The sequence below is a fragment of the Anabas testudineus genome, chromosome 22 (assembly GCF_900324465.2).
Source record: "Anabas testudineus chromosome 22, fAnaTes1.2, whole genome shotgun sequence".
Taxonomy (NCBI): domain Eukaryota; kingdom Metazoa; phylum Chordata; class Actinopteri; order Anabantiformes; family Anabantidae; genus Anabas; species Anabas testudineus.
In genome coordinates this window covers 15,529,783-15,545,535 of record NC_046630.1, presented here as the reverse complement: position 1 = coordinate 15,545,535, position 15,753 = coordinate 15,529,783, and positions in this window count along the sequence as shown.

Here is a 15,753-nt window from a genome sequence, read left to right as displayed (position 1 = left end):
GAATGTGCAAGTGCGAGGACGTTTTATTCTGCGAAACTGAAGGCTTTGTGATGTTTCTAAATGTCCCGGGCAGCTTTAGTTCTACTGTAAGAAATGACACAAGCAGGCTTCAGTCAAGCTAAAACACATGCAAGTCACACACAAGTATTCTGAAGAGTCGCGTGCGGTGCACTTGGACTAAACGCTTCGCATCATCCAGTTTCTTAGTATCATGCATGCTCACATACAAACATAGGCAGATACAGTCATACAGGATGAACACACATCAAATTATAATCTACACTATATTACCAAGAATCCACTCAACAGTCTTTAAGTGAAGAATCAATCACACATAAATGCATACACACAAAAACAGGCCACAGACATGCCTCTGATAAATGATATTAAAGTACTCCAGGTTTTGACGCTCCCATCCATTCCAGTTCACCCAAGGCCATCTGCAACGGTTCAGTAGGTTCTAATCCATTACCTGATAAATAGATTTGAAAAATTAATTCCAAGCCAGAAGAGGATTTGCAGCTTTTCTTCCTCTGCCATGCATCTGTGTCTTACCCCGCAGGTAGCACTGGGGCATATCCATACAGCACACAGTCATGACTCATGAGAGTCAGCAAGTATACACAGCGATAGGGCGGCAAAGCAGAAAAAAACACGCTAATGCACCCCATCTGCCACTTCTAGATCCCAAAATTGAGTTCCTGTTTTCTTTTCTTTTTCTTTTTTTTTTTAGAGTGTCATCAGTATGTGTGCAGACTGTAAAGTGCTAAGAATTAAAATCTTTGTCATGCTGAAAGGTGCAGAGAGTGGCTGCAAGCATGGCTAGAAAGTTAGCTATACTCTGCATGTACCCAGAAGGCCAGTGTGTGTGTGCGTGTGTGTGTATCTATAACAGCACCTACTCCTCTACCTCCTCTGAACCAACATCACCATTAATGATGTTCAGGCCAGCCCGGTCCCCATTGATTGTTATTGTTCCATGCTGTTTCACATTAGCAGGAAGTCTTTAACCTCTGACACATATTGTCCTGACTCTGTTTTTCTGCCATTGCTCATGTCAGAGGGGACACAGAAGAGGAAGGCATGATCATTAACCTCTGTCAGGGAAACACACTTTTTCGTTTGTCTGACAAGGCCCGTTTACACCCGTAATTGGATTTGATGTGAGCACCGAAGAAAGGAAGGTTTTTCTTTTTCTTTTTAATATGTATATATATATATTTAAATGGGCTGCATTCTACTTCTGCAGTTGCCTTGAGACTGCAGCGAGAGAGAAGGCAGAGAGAAACTGAAAGAAAGCAATATCAGAATTAGTCTTTCCTTGCAGGCTCAAAGCACTTTCCCTATTTTTTTTTTTTTTTTTTTTTTTTGCTGCCCCTTGAATGCTTTTCATATAAACCACAGGATCCCTGCTGTCTCCTTCTCATCCATTTCCTGCAGAGAGCATTGATTTCTGTAGGATGTAAATATGCGCTGCATTGTTTTCTTTGGTAGTTGGTTTGTTGTTGATTTATTTTTTCTTATTTAGATTTATTTTTTGTTCTTTTTACTGTATTCAGACCTAAAAGCATTTTTGTGGAGACCTGGTCCAAGCGCAAAAATATGGCTCTTCTTTGAGTATATTATTGTCAGAAAATGTTTTGTAAAAATTTTGATGATGATATCAGAAATAAACATCTAAAGATGGGAGCTTTGGTGTCTTGTTTACTAAAACACAGTGCACTGTAACTGCAACCATACTGTAGACACAGGCAGAAGCTAAACTAAAATACTGAAAGGATGGGAGTTAGTGCTCAATATCTATCATGATATCAACCAAAAGTCACTTCTTGCTATCAACACCACTCTTGTGCATCCATCTCCACTCTCCTCCCTCTGGCGTCTCTCATACTGGCTTGGTAAGATTGGCTTTCTCGAAGCTTGGATTCCAATCAATGCCAATGACAAAAGACAATCTGCGACTGCAACAGTACCACCACACAATTAAAGTATGGGATTTGTCAGACACAAAAATTAGAATCCCAGCAGTCCCGCATTTCAGCTGGGACATCCGCAGACTTGCAAATGTCACCGAACGATCCACGACTATGTCTTCTCCATTGTCATCTGAAAATCATTTCAACTCCATACAATTTAAAGATGGATGATGCAGAAGTCTGCGGTTTGTCATCGTCAACACAATGAGACAAGCTCACTCAAGCAGATGTGCAACAATGCCGGCTAATTCAATAGCGTTCAATATTCCACAAAGAAGGCCTTTGACAATAAATAAAAGTAACAAGCACGCAAGTTGCCGTTTTCAAGGCAGAAGTGTGGTGTTGCTTCCTAAAAATGCACTGCATCCAAATGCAGAAGGTTACAAAGTGAAAAAGAGAAAATGAAATTTAGGCAAAATCCTTCTGAACAAGCTGTTCATGCTTAATTACATTTCTTACCCTCAGAACAGGTTCTTTACAGTGCCAGCGTTTAGTGCTTGCTGTGGATGATTTACCCTAAAAGCACTGATGGTAAAACAAACATGTCTCATCATTATATTTCGCAGTTGTTTCTGCACCATATGCACAGATCTTAGCAGCTCTGGGGTTTTCACAGAGAATCTGGCTATTTGGGTTTGTGCAGCTCAGTTTTAGACGCCTTACAGCCGAGGCACGCGTAATTTCTTTAGTCTGCAAGCGTCATCGCTGTCTTCTCAATTCTCGGTTGTAATTTAAAGATCTCCTCAGCAAATTATGTCACAACTGTGTCTGGGGAGATTCACTTCAGTCATGGTAGGATGTCTAAAAATATCTGAAGATTAAATTGTGCTGGGCTGCACTGTAACTGACAAGTGAAAGCTATTTCAACACTCAACAAATATCTAAACAAATTCACAGTAATGAGTGTAATCTGGACCTTTCACCACCTGCAAGACTGCAATCACAGCGTCCCAAGAGAGGGAACAAAATCACACTGACAGCCCGTGGTTAGTGTGACTGCGCTTCCCTCAAAATAGCAACGTGATCCACAAAGAGCACCATAAGAAGAAGATGCAACGTGAGACACATTGCAGTCTGTGATCACAATGAGACAATCCCCTCACAGTGTGTGACGAGATTGCCATTCCCTGTAGCTGGTGTTTCTCAGGAGTTTAAGACAACGTAGTGGGTTTTTTTTTCAAATCTGCAAACATGCTGATACAGTGCTTCAGGGTAATCAGTGATCTACACACCACAACATCACCGCAACTGTAGTGTCTATGCTGTGTGTAAGTGTAAAAAATAATGATGTAAAGGCTGAGGAAAATAGGGTTAAACTGCTATCAACTGCATATCAACATGAAAACCTTCTGGTAAAAGAAGCATCATGATTTGAAACAGCTTTATTAAAATCCCTCTTTTGGAGTGCACTAGCGAGAGTCCATAGCTTAACCCAGTAGATATGCTGTGAAATGAAATGTTCGCTCCAGCCATCCTGAATGAGCTGCAGCAATTCTGTAAAATACAACAGTGCTTATCCGTCTTTTATTACGTTTCTTTTTTTTTTTTTTTGAGATGCTTAAGGTGTTCGTGGAAACTGGGCCGCTGCTCTAGACAGAAAGTTGGAAGTTGGAACTCAACGTTGAGAGTAAAATCTGAGTATCCCACAACGTCTATATGAGGATGTCATTCGTAGGCCTCCTCGAACTTGAGTGAGTCACCGAAATACTGAACAGGCACAAGTGATGGAGAAAAAAAAAAAGAAAAGAACCTTCAGAAAATGCAGAAACAGCAGCCGGATAACCTACATTTCAGAGTTGGGGTTTATTTTACAAACTTTTTCGGAGACAGTGCTGGCATCTAAACACTGAGGAAGTAAACTCGACACATGCAGCAGACTTATTCTGAGTGAACCAAATACCCTCAGCGAAGAAGTATCGTCGGTGTCACGGAGACGGGGGATCTGTTTGCTTCAGCCCGCTGTCACTTCAGATGTACGCATCATGCCATCACCGCCTTGGAGGAACATGACAGGCCTGCTCACAGTCCGGCTCACAGCAGTTTTCAGGACATGAGGTCTTGCTATCTTTTACTTCTTCTCCTCTGATGATCACATGCCCCCTGGAGTAACATCAACACTAACATGAAGAAATGATTCCACTTATTCATGAAATGTTAAAACCTGTAGCCAGGTAACTATCAGTTAGGTGACTCAAAGGGTGTGACCCTTTAAACTCTGACTGACAGAAATTAGATACTGCTAATAACTGTACTAATGATTTACATTTGTGCTAATTTTACATTTTAAACATATGGCTCAGAGACTTATAACTCTACTCTGGCAAATGTGAGCTGAAACTTTTAAAAATGTACCCAACATTTCTAAATGTCCTATAACACATGACAGATACACTGAAATGCTGTGAGCAACATCGTATTGAAACGCACCAAACTGCCGCTCTTTGGAAGGATACCAGCGTTTCCTCTGTAAAGGTGCATCTTATCTAAAAGGTTAAAAAAAAAAAAAGGTCTGACATGGCTGAGGGGTCAACCTCTTTCAGCTGATTACACACAGCCCACCTCGTCTCAGCCTGTGTGAAAAACCCCGTGGCTGCTAGTTGATTGGCCGAGTCAGGTTGCTCGGTGAGTATGCAGTGTCTGATTCTCAGTGACCTTTAAAAGCAGTGTGATGGTGGTGTGGGGCTGAAAGCGCTCTACTTGAAGGGAGTGGAAAATTCATGGCTTTGAGACACTCTAAAGTTGTTTCTCTTTGCTTTGTAACTGCAACTCTCTCTCTCTTTTTTTTTTTTTTTTTTTTTTAGGATTCCTGTTATGCTTACATCCACTGCAAAGTAATGGAGCTCCTGGGGGATGTAAAATGTCTTGTCCTCACACAACCTACGCTGGCTTTCAGCGGTATCTTGCCACAGTCCGGATCCAGCATAAGTAAATTTTATCCACAATTGTTGCCCTCTATGGATGGCCAAAGAGAGCCCTCTTCCCTTTGGCACTTTCCTTATCTACACTGTACTGCATCTTCCCCATGACCTGAAACGAGCAGTCAACATTTAAAAATAGATAAAAATAGAGTTTACATTTCGCTCTAGTGGTTCTTTCTATTTGTGGTTTCATGCAATCCTTTATACACACACCACACACACACAAACATACGTCATTTTAACTTTAGATAGATAGATAGATAGATAGATAGATAGATAGATAGATAGATAGATAGATAGAGAGATAGATAGATAGATAGATAGATAGATTAAAAAGATAGAAAGTGATAAAAAAGAGACAAAAGAAAAAACTATATTGTAACTCTAGCCTTTCTTTTCAGAAAAACACACAGACAAGAGGGCAAATGCTCACTGTTAAATGCCAGCAGGGGAGCTTAAAGCGCCGGTTTTCCACTACAGCAATCCACTACTAAAAGATCTGTGGAGGAAGAGTCCATCCACCTGTAAAGCGAAGCAAAATCTGACTGCTGGGCTTTACAGATGCACATTCAAGATCACAAAGGTTCCCTGCAGAAAGTTTTATCCAACAGATGCTTATTTCAAAGGAAAAAAAAAAAAAAACCCACGACACAGAGAAGCCTCCCGCACGCAGAGTTATGAGTATGAGCTTCATCAGTCGCCTTTCTCCAGTGCCACAGAGGAAACTGCAGACAGTTGAGGATGCAAACACTCACTGTAAAAAGTTTACACGTGAAACAAGCATGCAGGTGAGAGGCCATCTTTACTACAAAGCTACTTTTTAATTCCCAAGGAAGCTGGTGATTTACAATGATAATAGTTGAAAAACCTATTTGGGTCATTTTATGCTTTTTCTACAAAGATGTCTATTTCGTATGTTTGCAGATAGTTTTAAAGCGCGACTGTTTCTTTTCAAGTTGGACATTTTTCCTGAGGTGTCAGCGTTTCTCATGGGGATTTTTTCTGTCTTGCTTTTTTTCCCCCTCTATAAGGCATCTTTTACACCCTCATGTGGATGTTTTAGTATCTCTCATGGGGTGCAATCATACAGAACTGGACCGCTTTTTTCTGACTTAAACCACTTTTGTCTAAATTGGTGCTCCTTCCTGGTGGAGTTCCTGCCAAGGCAGAGCGCACACACACACACACACACACACACACACACACACACACACACACACACACTTGAATTATTCACTGAACTGAAACCTTCCACTAGATAGGGCCTTTGGTATTTCAACGAACGACTGGACTTCATTCCAACATAACAAAGTAGTGTGGTGCAGATCAAAGAGGTGGTTGTTTCTATATGGGACATAAATAGTCACTATAGAACAAGGTCCTGGTAGTAATTCTGAATTTGCAATGGAACCATTAATCTCCACAGGACATCCTCCATGTGGAAACATGTTATTCAGATGTACTTATACTTGTAGAAAGAATGGACTGAGATTGGAGGTCGAGGTGATGGATGCATAAGGGTTATGTTACCTGCTGCCTTAATGTTTTGAAATTGAAAATTTGCGCCTCCACAACATTAAAACAACCTGGTGTTATAGCTATGAAACAATTTAACCTCAGTTTTCAATTATACATTTTCAACTTGCTTCGACTGAACCATCTGAGCTGGGGGAAAGTGGCGTGTCCAGTTGGTGCTATTGGCCTATAAGTGAATTCTGAGTTCATGTGTGCTCAGACAGATTGTGCTAGTTAGAGGTCAAAAAACAGGACAGGCAGCGTAGCTGAGGAGAAGAAGAAGAAGAAGAAGGAAGAAATGAGAATACCAATCGCAAGCGCGGTCAAAATCATTTGAATTGGTAGAGTGCCCAGAACATGAGCAAATTGGCTGAGTGTCCGCGTGTTGTTTATCTCTCCTCTTCTATAAAGCACTTTGAAATCAATCTATTTGTTAAAACATGTCTTTAGGGTACTTGACTTGCATTACAGATGATAAAATGATAAAGGCACAGGAGAGGAGAGGAGAGGAAAAGAGAGGAGTGCACATAATCCCAACTTGATAGACTTAGATGTAGCTTTTTGATAAATCTGTGACCTTGGTATCAAACTGAATTCTCTGAATCCCCAAGAGAGGGGTGAATATTTTAAAGCTACAATTCAGAGTTCAGTTGGGTCCTCGCAGTGAGAATTTAATGAGAGACCTCTCTAGCGCTTGTATTCAGATTTCAGTTTTATCCCTGGTATTAAGTGCCTCTTGTGCAACAGCATGTCTGGGTTGGCTTTTCCCTGAGCACTGCCCAGACATACCTGAATCTGTCTTTTCAATTTTTGCAAAGTCCTATTATGGCTTATAAAAGGCTTTTAAGAAAATGTGTGTGAATAAAAGTTGAATTATTCCATACATACTGTGAAGCAGACATACCGGCTATAGAGTTGCAAACTCTGACAAAATAAAAGCATAATTATGGGTTCATCTGCTGAAGAAGAATTAAAATGTACCCAGGCAAGGCTGAAAGATCACCAATGCATCCTGTCTTGTACTTTATCCTTTAAATTATCTTGTCTTTTTTTAGGGAAAACATGCTCTTAAGAGACGGACCTCCCTAAAATGACAGCATCACCTTTTCCAGCACACGTTTATTTTCACGTGGCAAAGCCCCTCTAACAGCTCCAGTAATCATGAACAAAAACTACGTTACTAATCTAATCAGATCAATAATTTTATTAGTAAATGCTGATTAACCCTGTGACGCCAAACGTATCAAGTATGATACATGAGTTTTTGAGCCCTCTACATCATCAGTGTGATTTTTTTTTTACTGAAAAACCCAATGTATGCAATCAGATACTTGCAATGCATACATTTTACACCAGGGGGCAGTAATTAATTCACCAAGTGCGTTCCCAGTGAACCCGCCAGACTGAGAGATTTGAGGAAAGGGAATCAGGTGATTTCTAATGAAGAACTTTGCCAATTTTGAAAAGGTTAAGGTAAGAAAAACTTTCAAATTGTTACTGAAACATTAATAGGAACAGTAACTTGATTAATGTAATGTGAAATAATTTAATATTTTATAATTTATGTTTTATTAAAACCGTGTTAAAAGTGTGCGAATCAAATTTGATACTGCGGATATATTAGGTCATAAAACTCTAAATCAGTCATTATCATTTTATTGCATTTCATGCATTATACGTAAAATCAAGCAACATGTAGTCATTTTATTTTTACAGTTAGCTAATTACCAATTAAAAATAGCTAAATTGGGATGTTTGGAGCAAAAGTTTAGCACATACAACTTGTATGATGAGGATGATGCCATGATTGCTTTAGCACTTTTGCTAGTAACTTTTTACTTACTGATTAATGAATCTGAATAATCTGTTCAAGTAATAAATAACATAAAAATTACTTTTTCTTTTCTTATTCTTTTTTGTGTGGTACTGTGTGTGTATTTTTAGATGGCAAGATATTACAGTGTCACAGAGGTTCTGAACATGATTCTGGATGGTAATGCTAGTGACATGGAGCAGCTAGCAGAAGATGATGATGATGATGATGATGAGGAGGAGGAGGAATGGACTCCTCCTGCAAGGATTGATGAAAAATCAGATAGTAGTGATGATGAGGAAGATCTAGAAGCTTCAGAAGAGGACACACCAAATCCAAATGAAACAAAAACAAAACAGTCAACTAGCAGCAAAGTGAAAAGGAAGGAGTATCAGTGGAAAAAAAAAAAGTTTGAAGCTCCAGCTGTTGAGTTTGAGGAATGTGTTGATGAAAACTCTGGAGACAGGCTAACCTGGACACCATATATGTATTTTAAAGATTTTGTGACAGAGGAAATGCTACAAGAAATTGCAGAAGAAACAAACTTGTACAGTGTGCAGAAAGATGGAAAATCAGTGAACACTAATGCCAAAGAAATTGAGCAAATTCTGGGGATGTACATGCACACAGGGTTAAATCAGATACCCAATGTACGAGCTTATTGGGAAATGGAGACAAGGTGCCCTGCTGTTTGTGATGTGATGTCTCGGGGTCGATTCCTGAAGTTGCTGACGCTCCTCCACTTTCAGGACAACCTCAATGTGTCTGAAGATGCAAAGAAAGATAAGCTGTGGAAACTGAGGCCATGGTTGGAGCAACTACGTCAACGCTTTCTTAGCATACCCCCTGAAGAATGTCATGCTGTTGATGAAATCATGGTGCCTTTCAAAGGAAAATCACAACTACGGTGCTACATGCCAGGAAAACCTCACCGATGGGGGTTCAAGATGTGGGGACGTGCCGGACAAAGTGGCTATCTTTATGACTTTGATGTTTGCCAAGGGGCAGAGCATCCTGACAAAGAGAAGTCTGATGTTGGTGCTAGTGGAGATGTTGTCCTGAAAATGACCTCAACTCTTCCAGCAGGAAAAAATCACAAAGTTTTTGCAGACAACTACTTTACATCAGTTCCATTGGTGGAGCACTTGAAACAAAGAGGAATCTACTACATAGGCACAGTCCGAATGAACAGGGTGAAGAACTGCCAACTGATGGATGAGAAAGACTTGAAGAAAAAGGGTAGAGGGTCTCTGGATTTCAGAGTAAATCAGGAAGACCTCATCATCGTAAAATGGTTTGACAACAAAGCTGTGAACCTGATCTCTTCCTTTGTTGGCATAGAACCACTTGGCAATGTGAAGCGTTGGGATCGGAAGGCTAAAAGCCACATAATGGTGTCCAGACCAGCCATCGTTGACACATATAACAGGTTCATGGGAGGAGTGGATCTTCTTGACATGTTGACTGCACTTTACAAGTACAACTTCAGATCCCGAAGATGGTACTTGTACATCTGGTGGCACACGGTTACAGTGGCATTAATAAATGCATGGATCCGCTACAAAAGAGACCTGGAAGAAGTAAAACCCAGCCAGAAACCCTTGCCCCTGAGAAGGTTTCAGGCTTCTGTTGCCACCTCTCTCACAAGCGCAGGAAAGGGCAAGAAGTGTGGCAGACCACTGTCCTCTCCAGAAGCAACACCAACTCCCCCACGCAAGAGGAAATCCACTGTGGTGCCCCCTGATGTGATAAGGGATGGCATCGATCACTTCCCGACATGGGAAACCAGACAGAGATGCAAGCACTGTACAGGCCACTTTTCCCATGTCTTCTGTGTGAAATGCAGCGTGCATCTTTGCCTGAACAAGGACAGAAACTGTTTTCTGGCCTACCACCATGCAAAATAAAATGCTGTGAAGCACAAAATTAGAAAACAAGATCACAAACATTGAAATAACAGCTTAATCTTAAATTGTTGATACTCATGGACGTAACTGTGACAGCTGAAACAACCTTTTCATCAGTGAAGGTGTAAACTGCCATGTCTGCATCTGTCACACGATGGTGTACTTATAATTTGGTTTTCTCATTTTCACTTGCCAGTGAAGCAGGATGCTGCAAGAAACATCAGAGTTCAGTGTCGATAGTTACTATAACACGTAGTTAGGTTTAACCCCCCCCCCCCACACACACACAAAGAATCTCTCATTCCATTATAATGTTACTTTAATACTGTGTGCTTCTGTAGATCTTCTTGGTGGGACGTTGTTTTATTACCATCAGACTGACCCCTTAACCAAAGATTAGGGTTAGATATGACACTAAGCTGTTCCATTCTTTCATTTTTCATGCCGTTTCAGAGCAGAATGGAAAACAACAATCCACTGATCTGCATAAACACAACCTGAGCTGTAACACCCTGCCCTCCTACACACGAGCAGGTTTTCCGCCAAAGTGCGAAATAATACTGTTGTGCCTGAAAATGGCATTCTAGGCCTATTTAGGCTTCAGCGGGAGCCAAGCGCGTTAATTTGTTGATACTTTTCTCGTTCCTGAAGGAATAATAACTGTTGGAATAATGTCCATCGTAGCCCTATGTGTGCAATTCAGATGCATAATGCAATAAATACTGAACAGCAGCAAAAACAGCCCACTAAAACCAGGGAATTCTTACAGATGCTTCATTTACTGTATGTTTCATTTCTATAACCGACACTATCTATTTACAGGGCCAATATAGACAGACGTGTCTGATAAAAGCCAAACAAACAAACTGAGATGAATGAATGAATCTCAGACACGGCACAGAATATTAACCAAGCTGCAACACTGAACTTCAGTCTGAGTCTGATAATAAACATGTTTGATGCCCTAATCTTTTCAGTCTCATTTTCCCCTGCACGTGGAGTCCAATACAAAGTCTTGCTCTTCTTAATACAGTCCCGAGGGTCAATCTAATTTATTTAGAGCTTTCTTCATTTCCATCCACCCTTCCTTTTCTTTTTCTCTGTGGTGCGAGAAGCTAGGCTTATAATATGACATTTAGGCAGGGTAATGACAGAAATCTTGCTCTCAGCCACAACCAAATAGTACAGTGAAAATCCTTAACAGGCCACTAATTTATCTGCATAATAGGCAAAATTTATCAAGGCGCATTGGTCTCTGCAGGGCAGCAACTGTGCCGGCAGGGGTCTAATGGGAGGAAAACGTCAATGAGGACGATGAGGAAACTGCATCAGCCCGACCTCTTGACTTTTGCGGAGCTCACAGAGAGTTCGAATGTTCAGTGACACGGCAGAAATTTGCTAAGTTTGGAAACAGCTTTGTACAAGAATTGTATTTAGTATGTGTTTCTAAAAAGTGCACTCAGGGAATGATTTATTAAAGGTTTGCCTGTACTAAATCGTATGCAGACTTCATAAACGGGACAAGAACTGTGTCTTTCAAATGAGCAACATAGCGTGTGATGTGGATTATGCACATTTGATCCAAATAAAAATATAAAGTGGAGCCTTTTTACTTAGGCTGGATGTAATACATTTATAAGGAGATGCAATCTGATGCAGATGGCTGCTGTTGCTTGAGTGAGGAGTAGGCACAGGAGAAATGAAGGTGTGTGTGAGGAGTGCATGTTGTTGCACGCAAGCATGTTTGAATGATGGAAGAAAAAAACAATTCACAACATATCATCCGTCTATTTATGCAGTTTTTCTTAGGTCACCTACAAAATTTCCACCAACTAAATGTGCAATTTTCAAGCTTTCACACATAATTACTCACCATTCGGGATCTTAATATACATCATGTGTCATATATGATATATGAGTGAAAGTGTGTCATTCAACATTTTGAACTTGAGAATGAGAATCTGCTTTCATCCCTCCCTGATGTGTAAATTCTACACACTCAGCATCCATTGTGAAAAAAACATCCATCGACATGCGGTTGAAATTTTAATAAAAAGGTTTTACAGTGTGCGTCTGATCTCTCCTTTCAGACTCCAGACAGCAGTCTCTAACTCATTTGTGGTCATCGTCAAGGGCACAAAGAATTCAAATCCCCTATCGTCCTAAATCTGTCTGTGCCAACAAAGCTCCAGAGTCCTCTTCGGAGCTTCTTTCTAGTCAAACTTGGTTCTCTAAAAATGTATGAGCACCATGCAGGAAATAGATCTTAACTTCAATTGAAAAACACACAGAAAAACTTTGTCTTTGAAAGTTTGTGGCATGTTATTTTTGGTAAAGCTCTTGTTTGCATCAAGGCTGCTAACTTCTGAAGAACTGAATCATGCCTCCAGAGAGTAACAAGTAGAATTCAGCTCTCATCACTTCACCATTTAAACAGTTGCAAGCCTTAGACTGAACACCGTTATCAAACGGAGAGAGGCTCTTGTTTGGACAGCCTGACTGGATCTGAGATGTATTTAAAAACAGGCTACTCGATGTAAGTCAAGGCAAACTCCTAAGACAGACCAAATTGATTAGTACACCTTTGTTGTGTTTGTTGTGAAGAGCACAGTTTCCAAATCTATTACATTTTCCTTATACTGTAATTACATTTGAGTATATTTACTACATAATGCTGCTCAATGTGAACACTTTAACCCAGCATACCTTCTAATGGATGCTGCAGCTACAATAGAAAAAAAATAAAAACACCCCATACTGCTCTGCTGGTGGCATGACCCACTGTTCTGTAATTCTGAAGTTGTTATTAGTATAGAGTTTCCTGCTGTCTCTGATTTATTAGTCTGTTTGAAGTTATCCACCCATTAAAAGCAAAATTACATCACTTGAACATGCTGGCAACATATTAAGTTCTTACTTTATTTCATCTCATACATAAGAAAAGAACAGAATCAACTTGGAATAAATACAATATTATAATGAATTAATGAGATATTGTTTTAACAATCTCAAATATTAGGTTCCATTTAAAGGCTGCATGCCAACATGCAGTTTACTGAACCCACTTTGATGACCAGTTACATTACCTTACATAATCCTACCTTGGAACCACTTTCGGAACTACAGTACATATAGACCACAAATGATTACAATACTGAGTAAAACCACTCCAGTTAAAGGCAGAGAAACACATACGTTCTTCTTGATGACCCTGAAAACTGTCATCCATCAATCATTTTAACAGTTTTTTTCTTGTTAAAGGTCACAGGGGTGCTGGAGCTTTTTCCAGTTGTCACTAGGTAAACGCCAGGTTCAGGTCTATAACAGGCTTGTCCTCCTAACGCTGACACTGTCCATTAAAGATCTCATTACATTCGTTGTCTTACAGAAACCATTCAAAATATTGTGATACATAATAACGTGGACCAAATGAATTCAGCACTGTGAGTTTTACACTGAGACGTGTAACACCAGTAGGTACTTGGACTGCAAGTGTGTGGGTATAAATGCACAAACAAGCATAATTAATTATATGATTACCTGTCACTTCAGGTAAAGTTCTAACAATCCTTTAATAATCCTTTAATAATACTTTTAATATTTTTCTTTTTAGGGCTCAGCAAGATAGTGTCATTGAGCTAGTTGAGAGTGACATTTTGTCTAACTACATCACGTTATATGTCCCAACTAAGCTAAAAGATGATGTGTGATGGTCTGGCTCTGCAGTGGTGACAGGGAAAATGACTTGAAAATATTTGACACAGTGAAAATTAGCTAGGCACTAAAATACGGAGCTGCACTTGCAGGAAAATCTTCTCCAAGTACCTCCCTGAAGCCAGGCCAGGTTGTCCCGAACCCCTCAGAGAAGAGAGAACGAGGAGGAAGAGAAGACAGAGGGACAAAGAGGAGGATTAGTGGGAGAATGAGGCTGGCAAGACTGAGAACAGACAAACAAACAGCTCAACAGATTGACCGGGGATGGAGGGACAGATGAAAGCCACTGACTGAAAGGATGACTCAGCCAAAATTCATAATCTTGTCACGACACTGGAAAAAAAGAGAGTAAGCCGATAACCTGTGGTAAGTGCTTCATTCCAATATTGATATAAGTATCAGCCTCCTGAGAAATTAAATAAACGGGAAAAAACTGAGTGCTAAGGAGAGAAATATGATATATGTATTCTGAGCACATGACACCTGCTGCTGCTTAATTACAGGATCGGTGTCTTTATTACCGTCTGTAATCAGCCAACCGAATGACTGTACTTTTGCTCATTACCTGGAGTGTGAGTGCTACGATAGACTTTTCACAGTGTCTTCCTCTATGGACACGCCAAATGAAAACGAAGTCAATTTCGACATCAGCTGTAAGTTTAACAGCACTTGTGACGGAAAGGGAACTGGTGACAGGATCTGAGTGACAAATACTCCTCCATTGCAACCTGATGTTGGATATTGCTGGTTTAATGTTTAAAGCCAAATGAGTGTCCATTTTCAAATTCCTATTCTCTCCCATCATCCTCCATCTGCATAAAGTGGTTCCCATATATAAATTCTTGATCTTAACTTTATCAGTTTCTTTTTTTTTTTTTCTTCTTCTCCTGCCCTTCTTTTTTGTCTACACTGTCTCAGCTAAATCTTGAATCGGGACCTTGCTGTCTGAAGCCGTGGTGCAAGGGAGCAGTAGACCTCACAGCCGTGACCTCACACTCCCGATGGGAGCCTCACTCAGAAACTTTAATAGGGAATATCTCTGCACTGCTGGCAGCTGTTTAATGAGTCTGGGTCACAGAAGTCTTTGACAGCACCTCTCCACATTAACATTTCCTTTGGAACACATTTGAAGTCAAAAATATTTTTTAAAAGTTACATGCTCAAACTTTAATTAGGGTAAATTTGAGGTCATTATATAAGATGTGGCAGTTTTCTTCTGTGTATGTTGAATCATAACTGGTTTGTCCTTGTACTCAAACCCTTGTTAGGAGGTGATAGACCTGAAAATGTTATCTGCGCCAGCGGAGTGCACCGTGCCAGGATGTATCATTTAGTACAACTGCTGTTTCTCACTGCCAAGGCGGCCAAGCCAAGATGCACTTCATCTGCAGCAGTCTTCATCGTGTTTACTGTACATCCTTGAAGCTTTTTGTCAGGCTGCATCAGATTATCAGTGCAAACTCGATAGCAGGTAAGTTCTTTGTGAGTCCAATTGGTGAAAAGAAACTCTGTGGTTTCATTTGTTGAAGTAACAATAACCACAAACTGGTTGTCAAGGCTTGGTCTTTACTTTTTCTTTTTCAAATGTTAAACTTCTGACAATTTCCCATTCGCTGAATTCATCTGTCAGGGCTGAAGGTGGGAAATGTAAACATGTTTTGATGAAGTTATTGTTCAAGCGAGGAGAGACTGGAGCAATTATTTTTGACTAGAACTGTCACACATATCATGTGCTGTGTAAAACACCAATGGGACCACTTAACAGGCAGTAGTAGCAACAGAAAACACGTGGCTGAGGGTCCCAAACACCTTCAACTTCAATTTCATTTGGCACTCGTTGCGTTCAGAGGGAGGAGAACACCTGTTCCTACTTTTCGTCCTACAGACAGGTAGGGGCTCTGGGGATGTAA